Genomic DNA, 15,014 nt, shown 5'->3' with positions numbered 1-15,014 from the left:
ATTACTTAATATTCCAATGTCCTTTTTATCTGCAACCACATATAGCGAGACACAAATCACGATAAAAATGAAACCACAAGATCACATACGACATTCCACGATATTACTTTCACACACCACTAAACCCTTCTGTAACTCGATACCCTGCCCGAGGCCTGTTCCAGTTTGGTGATTTTTCGAAGGACTCAAAACGCTATCTCGCAATGGAGGTGGAAAACTTGTGCAGTTTGAGGACCGTTCCACTCGTCGCCCGAGGCTAGAATCCGTAGAAGATGCTAATGGGACACTCAGAAAGTCCCACGAGAGATGTTTTCCGAAAAAGAAGAATTCAAAGGGCGCTTCGAAAGGTGCTCACCAAGCGGAAAATTGCCGTTCGTTCCTGTAGATGGCTCTGACCGTTGAACTTCTGGGACGTCATACGCAAAACTGGAATCAGAACGTCTGTACAGCGTTAGTGGTGTATGCAAAATATTCTACAGGCGCTTTTTGTGATGGGGAATCTCCATGTGACTTAGGTTAGAATTTTTTGGACATCAGATATGTATGAGGAGAGGAATATAGGGTATACATATCAGGATTTGTTTACGTATTTTTCTTGGGATTACAATTTCTGTTATTTGAATTCATGGCTCTTTATATGGTATGAAAGGAGATTGTTTGTATTTCGTTCTGTAGGTCTCTTTTCGACTCTTTAGGCTAATCGCGATGTCGAGGATAAGTTATTGTTTTAAGGCTACTTCATGCACAGATGCGCTAATCGGGACTGGACCTACAGTTTATAGTGGGTTCCGAATCACTGGGTAATGTGCCTCCACCGGGACTCTACCCCTTGATTACGAAGCGTCGACGTTACGTTACCACTACGCCATCGGGGAGGCCCAATGAGGATGATTAGATGAGTTTGGTGAAGGGACACCCACAGAAGAACGCCCATGCCAGGCCTCGAACATGGAGTCTTCTCAGCCGAGATCTTGAGTCCAACACCAAAACATACTCGGCCACCGAGGAGGCATATTAAGTGTTACAACAACAACAACAACAAAAAAGCCGGCCCCTGTGGCAGAGTGGCTATCACATCGCGCTACGACGCCAAGGGTCCCGGGTTCGAATCTCGGCCTGGGCATGAATGTTTGTGAGTGTCGATTCACCAACCCCATCTTCGCAAATTAGCCAAAAGTGGTACAAAAAGCGAAATAAAATCAATCAAATCAATCAATCAACATCAAATGGAAACAACGACATATGATAATTTGTATCTGAAGGGCTTTAATTACATGCATTTGTCATACAACAAAGAAACACACCAAGCCCTTAGATACTTGTCAAGATGAGAGCGAGAACGGACCTCTGGAGAATCGTGGTGTGTGGCCTAGCCCCATCCTGTTGAAACAATTTAAGACGTATCGGAGCACGTTTGTGTTGTAATGTTGGTAGATAAAAGATTGGTCAACATGTTCTGGTAATTTTTGGAATTAATGCAACCATTAAAGACGTATGGCCGGCCCAATCACTCCTCTCTTGGTTGGACCATACCATGTCAACACTTCTTGAGAGAACAAAGGAGTCTCGATGGTTTCCAAAGCTAAGAAACAAGCGTTTTGTTTGTTAACTTCTCCTGTCAAGTGAAAATAAGCTTCGTCACTGCACGAAAGGTTGTCCAACACATCAGGTTGCTGTTCGATCAAGTTGAGAAAGTTGGTTAAGTTGTTTCGCAACGTTTGTCGATGCTTGACGCACCAGGATTTTATGGGGAAACATGCGTAAATCTCGTCGCAAAATACTCCACACTATTGTCACCGACATGCCAGTCTCAACTGATAATCGCCATAAAGATTTCTTTCGTGGAATGTTGGCGACAGCTTGGCGCACTTCTGCAAGAAAGAGCCGGTGTTCTGACTGTTGACTGCACGCGATGTACAGAGTGACCTCTCCTTAAATTGCTTCTCATATCCATATCAACTAATTGATTATGTATCTCGTACCCATGCATATGCATATTGGTACTCTTGTCGGAACTTTCTGTGGATTCAAGAAACCTGGTGACGACAAGTTTCTGTTCAACAGACAACTTACATTTCCGTTGTAATGTCGGTAGAAAAAGATTGTACAACATGTCCTGGTAATTTTTGGAATTAATGTAAATGTTGCCTTTCCGGATGGCATAAGATCGAAACCTGTAACAACCCCCCCAAAAAGTTTTAAAATTTTGGTTTATCGACAACTGTAGTTGTTTTGCCTGTCGGATAAAAATAAAATTAATAATTAATTTTTGTTATCGGGCGTTTCATTTGAAAGACTCTGTAGGTCATATATTTAGTTTATAGAAATAGGCAGATGGTATTTGGAGTGGTGTGAGCAACCTTTGGTCATCCATATGTTGGTACTTTTTGGTACTTTGGCGGACCATGTATAAAATTGATATAATGTCCAGATGCTTCAATAGCAGTTACTGGTATCCTCCCCACTTAAAATTTGTCAAACACCACATTGGTAATAGCAAACCCAATACATTAGTGGAAACTGATTACCTGTGCACCGTGGTGTCATACATTTAGCAGAAAATTCATTTTTTGAGGGGGTCGTAGCATCGAAATGAAGCGTTTAGCAGAAAATCGTTGAAAAAAGTTATTTTCCAATGAACTCTTGAAGACGCTAAAGCTTGTTCGGTGACACGCTACATGTATTGCTTACACTATGTATCTCGAGACTATTGACGAATGACGAGGACGAGATTAACCCGAGTATGGCACAACTCTAAACGAGAACGAGACACACCTCCTCACACACGAGATGAGGCTATCAAATCACGTCCCGACACCATTCGTATAATGGCAAGACACAGGTCTAAACACACAGCATCACAGAGGTATCTGTTGGTCCAGTCACCAGTCTCGTTACCCTGCAAGAACAGTTTTTAGAGTTACTATATACGCATAGGACATCCCACACACACGTAAAGGACACCTCTCGTTTGAAACCAAGGACTATCTCGCTGTAACTCGATGTTGAAAGTCTACAGTGCTGCAATCTGGGTAATAGATCATGTAGCTTGAAATGTGTCCTGGATAGTGATAGATTATGCTACTTCAAACCTTCAGGTTTGAGCTGTTGAAGTATATATCATAAAGTTTTCAATTTCCCTTCGCTGCTTGACCAACCCTGACGTGTCACCTTACTTGCTGGTCAGCCCTCGAGGAAATTCATTCGGAAACAACATGGGAATAAATTCTGTAGCGCAATCATAAACTAATATGGCATTACGAATGTTACTTCCTGCCTTTACACAATGCATTTGCGCAATATCAGAAGCTGCTGCCTGCTGCGTTGCCATGGAGATAATGTGACTGACATCTGCTCTTGAAGCGTTTCCTCTGGCCTTCGCAAAGTGCGCAACGCAACACACGCTTTGCTTGACTAGGTTTTTCCTTGCCTCCAAGATTTTCAATAACATCCTCGTTCGTTTCTGTGTTATATTAGTTTTGGATCGCTGTAATCTCGTAACAATGCCAAACTACCAGACTCCTGTCTAATAATTAAGTAAGTACTGTATTATTTTCATAGTTACAGTTTGTTGATAAGAATCGCAAGTAAAGCGCCTGACTGCCACGCGGGAGATCCAGCTTCGGTTTCCGGGATGGGTGATAGGTGGGAAATTTTTCAAGGACGTCCCATGTTCCTGCATAAAGCGATATGCATTGCTCACACAACCTCCTGTCAATGAGGTACCTCGAGGAAACTGTAGGAGGAGTATAGGCGGTTGTAATTCGTAATGTTGTTAGAAACAACACAGTTTGATTTCTTACTTTACCTATCCATTTTACACGCTACAATCTTTGTCATAGCCACATTTCTAAAGCTTCTAGTTGGTTTTCCTAACTTTCTCGTAGCGTTACTATAAAACGCCACTACACTCAACACAAAACACTTCATTAGTCTCTTTCGTAATTTTTTGTCCACAGATTCACAGCCGGCATGGCGTGGTCAGCACAGCGCGCTACGACGCCAAAGGTCCCGGTTCAAATCCCAGCCTGGGCATGGGTGTTCTTTGGGATCAAACCATCATTCATCCTCATCTTCGCGATTAGCCAAAAGTGGCAGAAAAGCGAAGTAAAATATACGAAATCAATCAAATCAGATTCACAAAACACACTTGTACTTTGACCTTGAACTGTAACGTTAATTATACATATATATGTAAAGAGAAGGGGGTGAATCAAGAAAATAAAGAAATGTCAAACAATAAAGAGTGAAAATAATGGGGTGCGGGGGGGGGGGCGAGTGGCAACCGCCCACGATCGCATTATTGAAAGACCTCCCAGAATGATATCAGCCGGCTCAGAAACGAACGTTCTTGTAAAACAATCGCCCACGGAAGTAAACACACAAAACAAGTTTTATCTCCTATGCTTTCAAGTTTCTTTATATTCGTCCCAGGCTAAGCAAACCAGAGCGCGAAAATAGACTGTGATTATTTCATTTTCATAAAACTGGCTCTTTCTATGACCTCATATGTAACATTTCCTCGTTAAACGCCACTCTTTGGTTTTGATTTCCCGTGTGCGTGTGAGTCACCCTGCTGGTGTAGTGGATATTGCTGTCAGTTTTGTAATAGAAAGTCCAGTGTTCTGCACCAGATGGTACAGAAAATTTTGAGTGGCTAGTAAGACGTCTGTAATGATAAATTAGGAACGACATGTAGAGTTAAATTGTCAGCGCCGTTGCCTTTGGTGTGAGTGGTCCTGGGTTCGATCCCAGTAAAAGCTCTGATTTGAGTTTAGAATTGTGAGGACAATTGGGGAGCTTCTTGGGATATGATGAACTGGACAACCATCAACCAATGAAAAGCAGCTTGCGACGGATAATTTAGTTCTACACGCGCAAAATGCATCAATTGATATGAACAAATTGACCCAGTAACACATTATAGTATTTCTGACGCACCAAAATACACACAGGAATGAATCAAAGTACTTTTATCAGCTGCTGTGATGAACTACAAATGCATCAATTGAGAAGATCAGTTTCAAGGAAATCAAAATTAAACATTTAACTGTGTCAATTGATACGCCAGGGCAGAAATATACCATACCTGGTCTGATGTATTTCGACTTCTGTGTGTGTATGTATAAAATGCGAAAATTATGTACGTTTCAGATATATTCTCTTACATGTCTTGCTTTTGCCTTATCAAAACATTTCATTTCTATTTTGGTCATTTTCCGTCGCTTTTCTACCTCTTGAAAGGATCGCGACGATAAGGATGGAATGATAATGGGACAAACAGAATGATACATTCATGTTTGACAGAGGGTTCAATTCTGGAACCTCTGGTTTCGTACAATGCTATGCTGACCAGCGGGCTACGGAAATCGTCGATTCAACTATTCTCATAACTCCTTTGACCCTTCCCCCCCATGACGTTGACCTTGCCCTATGCCAGTAGACCTAAATAGAGAATTGACAAACACCAATTGGAGCTCGGTGGAGCTCGCCTTAATGGTTTGCTCTTGTAAGGCATGAGCTCCATTTTCTCGCAGTGTTACCAACTCCTCACTCGAAAAAATCACCAGGGTTTTTGTTTTTGGGTATAACCTAACCTAAAGCAAGGAGGTGGCAACCTTGCTTGAGGTATTTTCTCGCAGTGTTGCCAACTCCTCACTCGAAAAAAAAATCACCAAGGTTTTTTTTCTTGGTCTAACCTAACCTAAAGCAAGGAGGTGGCAATTTTGCTTGAGGCTTGCCTTACAGTGCATAAAGCAAGGTTGCCAACCCACTGGTACTTTTGCCATAGCCTTTTACAAGAAAAAAAAAAGAGAAAGGGAAGAGTTAAACAACCGACAGCTTACCCACAGCCTTTTTTGCTCTAACCTAACCTAAAGCAAGGAGCTGGCAACTTTGCTTGTGCAATCAACCCGGTCGACCGCCCTCAAGTGGAGATAAGCGTTGCCAACTCCTCACTCGAAAAAAAAATCACCAAGGTTTTTTTGGTCTAACCTAACCTAAAGCAAGGAGGTGGCAATTTTGCTTGTGCAATCAACCCGGTTGACCGCCCTCAAGTAAAGATCAGCGTTGCCAACCTACATATACTAAACAAGGAGAGCCGGCACTGCCGTAAAAGAGAGAGAGAGATGGGTGGATGGTAATATAGTATGTGTGTGCGTGTGTGCGTATAATATGTAGCATTATTAACTAGAGTGTGTTGGCAATTTACTTGCAACTAAAAAAATAGAGATGCCAACGTTGGTGTAAGATGAAGAGAGAGAGAGAGAGAGAGAGAGATTTATGGCTGGCAACAGTAACGAGCGAATGTGCCATATCGTAATTTTCCAACTCCGTATATCGTGACCTTTGTAAACCTCTCTCGGGGGAAACACGATGTGTTATACACACGCGCGCGCGCGCCTGTATTGTGACGCAAACAAACAAACAAATAATAATTGTTGTCTTTTAGGATGCCTGGCCCCTATAACCTCGCGAGGGTGCGTGGTGCCCAACACAGTTCTAATGGCCGCGGCTAACAAAGCCATGCCTTTGTAGAGTTTCACGTGTTTTTTTTTTTCCTCCCACCCCCTCAATTTGTTTAAGAAATTCGATTTGATCCTAAAAAACACTCTGCATCCTATTGGAGTGCTTTGGATGTGTTTTTAGATTAAAAATTTTGTAATTGGGGAATGTAGAAAAGCTATTCTTGCTTGTTGGCGATATTTTTTAAAACTGCTCTGTGACCCTCTCGTTTTTCACGTCGTAGGCGAAGGACTTCTCTGCAATCAGGATGACACTGCATAGGGTATCCTCGGGCAAGGCATCGTGGAACTCGCAGACGACCTTGATGTTGGTTCGATCGTTGACCACAACCTTCTTTCTCTTAGATGTGTTGATGACGGTCATGGGTCTCCGTGCTTTGAACTCGCTGGGCGTGTAGTACATGTCCACGCTCCCCTCGGTCACGCGTTTGTAAGCCGAAAACGCTTCGTAAAGTTTGAGGTAATCGTTTTTGGTCACGTCGAGGTTGTAATTCTCGCGCGGGAACACTTCGTTGCGTCCATTCTTCAGATAAACGTTCTTGATCTTGCAGTCGTCGAACTTGCTGGAATCTTTTTCCTGATTCTTGTCTCTCCCGGTCTGAAAGAGCACTACGACGAAATCTGGCATGTCGAACTGTATGTTGTTGAACTGCGTCGTCACGTCGAATTCCATGTGACTTCCCGACGCCAACTTCTGCACGCACTGGTAACCGTGAAAGTGAATCGCCACCTGCGGACTTTTCAAGATCTCCGCTTTGTACTTGAGGGCGTAGTTTGTTTCGTATTCCACCACCGGCATTCTCAATTCCATGCTCCGGATGACGCACTTGGCTGCTTCGGGTAAAGTGTTGGCTATCGGCGTGGTGCCGTCCGGACCCAAAGTAGCGTATCGCATCAGTGCGTCGTTGTCGTTGGCCGCTCTTCGAAACGTGATCCTCAGTCCTTCCTTCCACATGATCTCCTTGTAGTCCGAGAAGAATCCCGGCAGCAGACGCATGGGAAAGAGCACCGTGTGACTTGTCGTCGATATTTTGGTTCCTGCTTCGAATCCCCCGGCCTGATAGTATGGTGCGTCCGTTTTGGATAATTTCAATGTTCCCACTGCCGTCGACGTGATGCCTGGATAATCTATTCTGTCGATGACGGTGTTGTGTTTCCTCACCTCCACCTGCGAGAACAGGTGAGGCACGAAGTTGTCCACGAGTATCAAGTTTGCTGCTGCGGGAAACGCGTCTCTGCTTTCTTTCTTCACCACGTTGAATTGAAGGTAGAGGTCCGCTCTGTGAGGATGAATAAACCCGTCGCCTACGTCCACGTCGTATTCGATCTCCCTGTTCGCCTCGTTCAGATTGGCGAACGTGCGACGGTTGGGAGGGAAAGATTGCAATTCGTAACTTTCGATTTGCTCCATTTTACATGTATGGTTATTTATTATACGTTGATCTCCACGATGGCCGTCGTAGTGGCACCTGCGAAATCCACCACGTCTCCTTTCTCGTTCGTCACCACCAACTCTATGTCGTCTATGCGGTTGCGACATACTGGAAAATAGATCGGCGAAGAGGGCGTGTAGATGATCGGTTCCATGAACTCGGAACTTGGTTTGAAAGTGGCTATGATTCCCGTCTGCTTGTGACTTCCTAACAATCCGTCCGAAGATTTCGTGATCATGCCTTCGGCCACGTTGCAGTGTACGTTCAGAGTTTCGATGGCTAGAAATTTAGGAATATTGACTGCCGTGTGCTTGATGCCGGCTTCGAGTTTGGTGTTATTCTCGAAACCTAAAAGTTCTCCCATGGTGCCCAGGTCCACGGTCTCCGTCGCGGATAGGATTTCCACTCTGTGCGTGACCGAATTTTGAGAAAGGTATGTGCCTTTGGGTAATTGAGCTTGCAAAGTGGAAAGATTGTATTGGCCTGGCGTGACGACGATGTGTTCGCTTCCGACGCTAATTTTGTTGTTGTGCTGCGTAACGTTAGGTATGAGGTACATGCTGTAGAATGCACGCAGAGCCACGGATTTAGGATAGACGATGTCGTCGTGCAGCGTGAGTTTTAAGATTGAAGATTCGCTCGTGAGATGGAACACGCCCATCCTAGTGATGCTGTTTGAGGTTCCACAATGCTTTCTGGATATCCTCGATCGTAGGGTTATTTATTTTAGAGAGAAACGCGAGCATGGAGAGGCAGAGATGACCGCAGTTCACGTCTCCGAAATTTTGAATGCGTTCGTCGTTGTAGTATATGGAGGTTTTGTTCGTTTTCAGATAATGAATTAAATTTGTAGGTGGAACACCTCCGAAAGAATCGAAAACGAATGCTTTATCATTGTCGTTTTTGTGGTAACATATCCAATGCGTGCCTGGATTTTCTTGACCGTCCAAGTTGACTACTCCGCATTCTCTTCTTTTGACGCTTGAAGGTAACGAGTCGGACATGAAAACTCCTCTGAAGTGTTTGATTTGTAACGGTTCGATCAGAGATTCAATGTCTCGGTTGGTGAGTGCTTTTGTTTCTTTTTTTTATATTTCTTCAAAGCATCGAGGTTGCTTTTTTGTTTTTTGGTTATACCTTTCCCCTTCTTCTCCATGGCCAGGTTGTGACGTTTCTGTTCTTCCAATTCCGCCTTGTTCTTCTTCGAGTCGATGACGGTTTTCGGAATGGCGGCACTTCCGCCGCCCAAACTTCCAACGGCCCCCAATGCTGCCAGGATGGCCGGGATGCTGAATATGAAACCTCCGATCTTTTGCTGTTTCCGCGAACGCTGCAACCTTTTCAATTGAGGTGTGCTGAGCAGCAATTTCATTCCATGTCCTTTCGACAAGCAAGAACGTTTCTTCTCGCGTTGTTTCTTGGTGAGTAACCCATCGATGGTACCTAGATTTTTTAGATTCGAATATGGTATCTGGTACACGACACCCTTGGGCTTCATGTTGATGCTCTATGTGTTATTTTCACGGTATGTTATTTATATATATTCTGAGATTTTTTCTTGTGTAGTTTTTTACGGTATGTTATTTATATATAAATATTCTGAGATTTTTTTTTCACGGCCCCGCAGTCGCTACACAAATTCTATTACGTGCTTTGTTTTCTTGCCAAGAAGTTCCTTTGTCCCCTTGTACACGATTCGAGTTTTGTTCTCGATTAAAATAGATAGCTTCTCATCCGATAACATGTTAGCGTATCGATCTGGTAAAAATAGACTGTATTGTGCGTTGAGCAACAGGCGTACCTTGGGACCATACTGGGTAGAAACGATTGAACCGGAAGTTATCGTGTAAGATTTGTCGACTTCCAATTCCCGAATTTTTACATACTCAAATGACAAATTTAGCATTTGTTTTAATGCTTGGAGCTCACTTATTTTTTCAGTTGTCATATCAAAAAAATTTCAGAGTGTTAGAGAGAAATTTAATTGTTTTTCACGATGTGTGTTATTTATATATACCGAAGATTATTTTTTTCACGATGTGTGTTATTTATATATCAAGTTTTTTTTTTGACACGTATATATATTATTATTTTTTTAACACAGGAAGAAAGTCCGTGCTTCGGAAAACGCGATCATGTGCGTAATGATATCTTCCGTCTCCTGCATAGACTTGTACCAATCATCAGTATACCGTCTTCTTCCCTGCCTTGCCTCGTACAGTTCGTCCGACCTATCGCTCAATTTCTCCCCTGCAGCCGAAAGCAGAATGTTGAGATCACCGCACCTCAGGCCGCTGATCTCCCGAAGAAGGTCCTTGAGAACCATTTCACAAGGGATGCGAAATTCCGGCGTCGTTCTTGCTATGATTACAAGTTTATTAACATCTCCGTTTACTACTTTCTTGAATATTTTAGATAGTAGTTCGTGCGGCAAATCAGTTATGCAAGCCATGTTGTTTTTTTTACTGTATGTTATTTATATACCCCACCCCAATTTTTGTTTCGTGTTCATGGCGATGGTGGTGCCTAGTGCGGCGACCCGTTCACCCAGCGATGCGTCTCTGCTCACGAACCTTTCGAAAGCTGCGTGCTCTAACTTTCTGTCTGCTTCGTGACGTGCATTCAGATCCGTCTGCGTGGTGTTGTAGGCGATGTCGTGATCTTTGCATGCGGCGTCCAACGGATTCACACCCTTGTCTCCTCTCTCCAATCTTTTCTCGAGTTTGGTACCCGGTCCGCAGTACTGGTAGCCAGGTATATGCATCTCGAAAGGTAACTTGTTGATGATGTCGTTCACGAGTCCCTTTCCTTCGGCCATGTTCCAAAATTTCGGAGGCAGCGTGTTGATGATTTTGATGAGGTAACCTATGCCCTTGTCGTCGTTCACGATGAAGTTGGAAAGTTTCGTGCTGATCATGTCCACGATGCCAACCTTCTCGTTGTAGAAATTACGGTTGCCTGCATTCTCTTCGCCGGCTATCACCAACAATCGGTCCACGAGCTTCCTCACGTCGTCCACCCAAACGAATTCTTTGGGTAACGTGTTGTAGCGTTTGACGCCGCTGCCTGTTTTGACCTGGTTCCAAATCGGTTTGATGAGATTCCTGTACTTCTCGCCGCTGCTCGATTTCACCCTATTCTGCGAGGCGTCGTTGTTCTGGTACAAGGCATCCGTCATGATCAGAATTTCCTTGTAACTTTGGTAATCTTCGTCGGTGTAATCTTTCGGCTGCTTTTTGGCAACGAGTTCCCACAGTCCCACCGTACCGGGATACCTGTTCCAACTATCCTTGTCGCCTAAATTGACTTTAATGTCGTTGCCTTCGAAGGTCACCTTCGATTTCCCAATCTTCCACACCACACCGCCGCCTTCGCTGGTTTCCATGCTGGGATACAATCCGAACACTTCATCCTTGTCGAATTTCCCCGTGCTCAGGTAGTCTCGTGCCAAAGGTCCCAACTCGATTTTATCCGAAGACGACGTGCTACCAATGGCTCGACGTCGTGCAGGTGCATCCTTCAGTTCGAACGGTGTCGAAGGAATGCTTGAAATGGGCGTGGGTACGGCGTAACTTTTAGCTGCGAGCGGTACGAGTTCATTAATCAAATTTTTATTTTGTTCCGTGACACTTTTAATTTCTTTACCTAGACTGCTGATGGCATCGATCACGGGTTGATCCTGACGTTTCTTCTCTTCGTAGAATCCGCGATTCTCGGATTTCCAACCTTTGAAGCGTTTCGCGAGGTAATCGCGAAGCTTGAGATTTTCGTCTTCGATTTTTCGTTTCGTCATGATGTTATTTATATACGTCGTTTCTCACAACGTTGCAACGTTTAGAAAGTCGTTGATTTTGTTTCTGTATTTTCCCTCGTTGGGTTTCCTCGTCATGTCGATCGTCGCGAATCCGAAATCGTCACCGTTCCAGCAAGTAGAGCAGCCTTCCGAAAATTGATTGTAGTTCATGTCTCCGCCTACGTAGTCATCGTACGCGTGCTTGAGGTTGGTGTGATCTTGACGAAACAAACATATGAAATTAGCGTTGTCGCGTACTAACTGTTTTGGAATTTTGGAAAACGTTTGAGCTAGGTAGAAACAATCCATTCCTTTGTGACGACCTTGCGTGAAAAAGTTGCGAATTTCATTTTGATTTTCCAGGATGGCGTCGTCGAACACAACGACTGAATTTTCACGACAATCGTCGAGTGGTTTTATTTCCGAAGCGAACGTTGCAATGTCCAGACCATCGTACAGTTTCATCAGTTGCTGGTATTTGGATTGCTCCAAACTTTTCGAGAACACGTACAGGTGCCTGTTCTTCCAATCTAACCAATTCGGTGCGAGGAGAAAATTGTCCACGAGCAGTGTCGTTTTCCCACACCCCGAAGGACCTACGATCAGACAGCGGATGCTGTCGGGAAGCAACTCACCGTTCTTTTTCTTCGTTTGACTTTCCGGATCCGGTAGACGCTTCACCACGTTCCACGTACTCACAAGATCACTTCGTCCGCGTCGATCCAACTCTTTTCTGGAAGCCCCAGCCATTTGACAAACAGTTTGTCACCTTTCCTACGCAATACTTTCTCGATGAGGTACGTGTCGGGGTGTTTCGTTTTAGAGAGTTCCTCTTCGTAAAATCTTCCTTTCAAAATCTCGCCGCTACTATGTTTTATTATATACGTGTGTCGGTTTCCGGGTAGAACTCGAACCACGGTAAAAAGTTCCGTGCTCCAATTTTTTGTGAATCCCTTCTCGAACGTTCGCTTCAATTTGCTGACCCTCACCTGGTCTCCAATTTTGTATTTAGCTTTTTTTGTCGTGGGTGTGTACTTTGGACAGTAAACTGTAGAAATTAAACGCTGCTCGTCAGACTTGGTAACGTCGGCTGGCTTCATGCCTATCGTTCTGTGTACCGTTTCATTATAGGTGTCGACGAGTTCCGGCAGGATGTCGACCCATTTGTAATTTCCCCGAAGCGTGAATCGTTTCCACATGTGTGTTTTCAAGGTTCGATTGAATCTTTCCACGATGCTGGCTTTGATGTGACTGAAGCTTGAATAATGTCGAATCTTGTGTTTTTGAATAAACTTTTGGAATACGGCGTTGTAAAATTCTTTACCGTTGTCCGTTTGCAGAAACCGTGGTCGTCTGCCACCGCTTTCGCGAAAAATTAATTTGAATGCTTCCGTGACGCACGTTCCCGTTTTCGCCTTCAAAGGTAGAGCCCATGCGAATTTCGAAAATGTGTCTATGACGGTGAGGAGGTACTTGTTGCCCTTGTTCAATTTATGTACGTTTTTCAAATTGCCGCTACTCATCTCCACGAGGTCGCTTTGCCAGAGGTCGTCGATGCCCTTGGTTACCACAGCCAAACGTTCGTAGTTGCGGCGTGCAGGTTTATGCAATTCTTCGACGATGGCTTGCCTAGACATTTTTTAGAGATTACGTTTCAAGAGAAGCACAAGCGTGATGGGATTCAAAGAGGGTGGCACTTCGCTCGTGTTTTGAATGATCAGCTTATCGCCGGCACTCACGTCGAAAACGGTGAGATCTTCGTCTTCGTGTATTTCATATATGTTGCGCGTTTCGTTCCAACGTGCCAGAGGAATGTTTCCTGCTTTCTGGACACCACGATTCGATATCAAAGTCATGGTGGGAACGCTAGCTTTTCTACCGTGAGACCAGTACGAAAATTCGTTTATCTGAATCGTGCCATCGAGGAGAAACTTGTAGTACGGATGATAAGGATGCAACATGTACAGTTTGTTACCTTCGACGAACGTGGAGATTCTCTGTTGATTGGGAACGCTGTTGATTTCGATGGCTTGCAGAGAATGCAGTTTAGCGAATTTAGTATCGATGCTAACGAGGTTGCTGTGAAGCTGACCCAGTGTGTTTTGTACGGGCACCAAATGCTCGACTATGGTATCCGTTACGGTAGAAAATGACGGTTTGATTTTCACTTCCACGTTCAACTGCTTGTAGCTTTCGTTGAGTTCTTGCAACTTGGCACCGAAAGAGGCCAGCGTCGATTCCTGCGTTGATTCCAGCACTCCAACTTGATCTCTGATGTTGACGACAATACTCTGAAGGTTCTCGACTTGATTCAATTTCGAACTTTTCTCGGTAAGATCGTTCACGATGCTTCGCATCTCGGTAAACTGCATGTGAAGATCGGCGACGCTCTGCGAAGTGGGCAGCGTCGACACCAGCGAAGCAAGTTCGTCTCGAATCTGTTCCACGTTCGCCGTTTCCGTTTCCAATCGTTTCAGCATACGTGATATGTTCCTTTTCAAAGCATGTAATTCTTTGGAGGTGGGGAGATTGGCCACTTTACTCTCGAGATCGCTCAACGAACTTTTGATGTCGCTCGATTCGGATAGTGCCGTCACGGCCGTTTTCAATTTTTCCAAATCTTCGCTCGAAGGTACGCTCGTCCGTAACGATTCCAAGTCACCCTGTATGTTGTCGAGTACGTGATGAAAATGAGCAAGATTGGATTCGACGTTCAAATTTTCTAAATATTCGATCTTCTGCTGAACCGTGATTAACGTGTCCTGAATGCTCGTCAACGCGCTCGCTTCAGCGTGAATATTTTTAATTTCTTCGTTGATCAACTCCAGAGACGCCTGAAGCGTAGCGATGGTGGTTTGAATGTGTTCGAAATCTTGATAGGCCTCCAATTGAATTTTTATGTTCGCGACGCTCTTGCCGATGACCTGCAGTTCGTCTGACGATGGTAGGTTCGTCATTGTATCTTCCAAAGTCTGCAACTTGGATTTAATTTCTTCCAACGTGCTGGTGAATTCTTCTTGTAATTTGGAAACGACGACATGCAAGCGTTCTGCGTCTATATCGTTCACCACGGTTTGAAGTTCAGAGAAATTTTTTTCGATTGCGGAAGTTCGTTCTTCGATTTCGAGTTTCAATTTTTCCAAATCTTCATTTTTCGATTAAAATTGCTGTAATTTGGCCAAATCATTTTGAAGCGAATCCACGCTCAACTGTATATTTTGAACGCTGTCGTAAGAAGGTACGTCGACATAATTTTTTATGAGC

General features: G+C 44.1%; 1 protein-coding gene across 3 annotated transcripts in view; it reads left to right on the top strand.

Annotated features, from left to right (window-relative positions):
• LOC145987783 (synaptotagmin 1-like) overlaps positions 1–15,014 on the top strand; it is a 321,930-nt gene that overhangs the window by 5,735 nt on the left and 301,181 nt on the right. The window contains exon 1 of one of the 3 annotated variants that reach the window (XM_083122478.1): positions 3,425–3,537. The exons of 1 other annotated variant lie outside the window; for it this stretch is intronic. The gene's annotated coding sequence lies outside the window, so the exon portion shown is untranslated. Of the gene's footprint in view, positions 1–3,424; positions 3,538–15,014 lie in introns of those variants that run through there. One more of the 3 variants, XM_083122474.1, reaches the window with a different exon arrangement.

This window comes from Lepisma saccharinum, chromosome 5 (genome assembly GCF_977018435.1).
Source record: "Lepisma saccharinum chromosome 5, izLepSacc3.1, whole genome shotgun sequence".
NCBI classification, from domain to species: Eukaryota; Metazoa; Arthropoda; class Insecta; order Zygentoma; family Lepismatidae; genus Lepisma; species Lepisma saccharinum.
The sequence above is the reverse complement of the archived record's forward strand: the minus strand, read 5'-3'. Positions and strand labels throughout refer to the sequence as shown.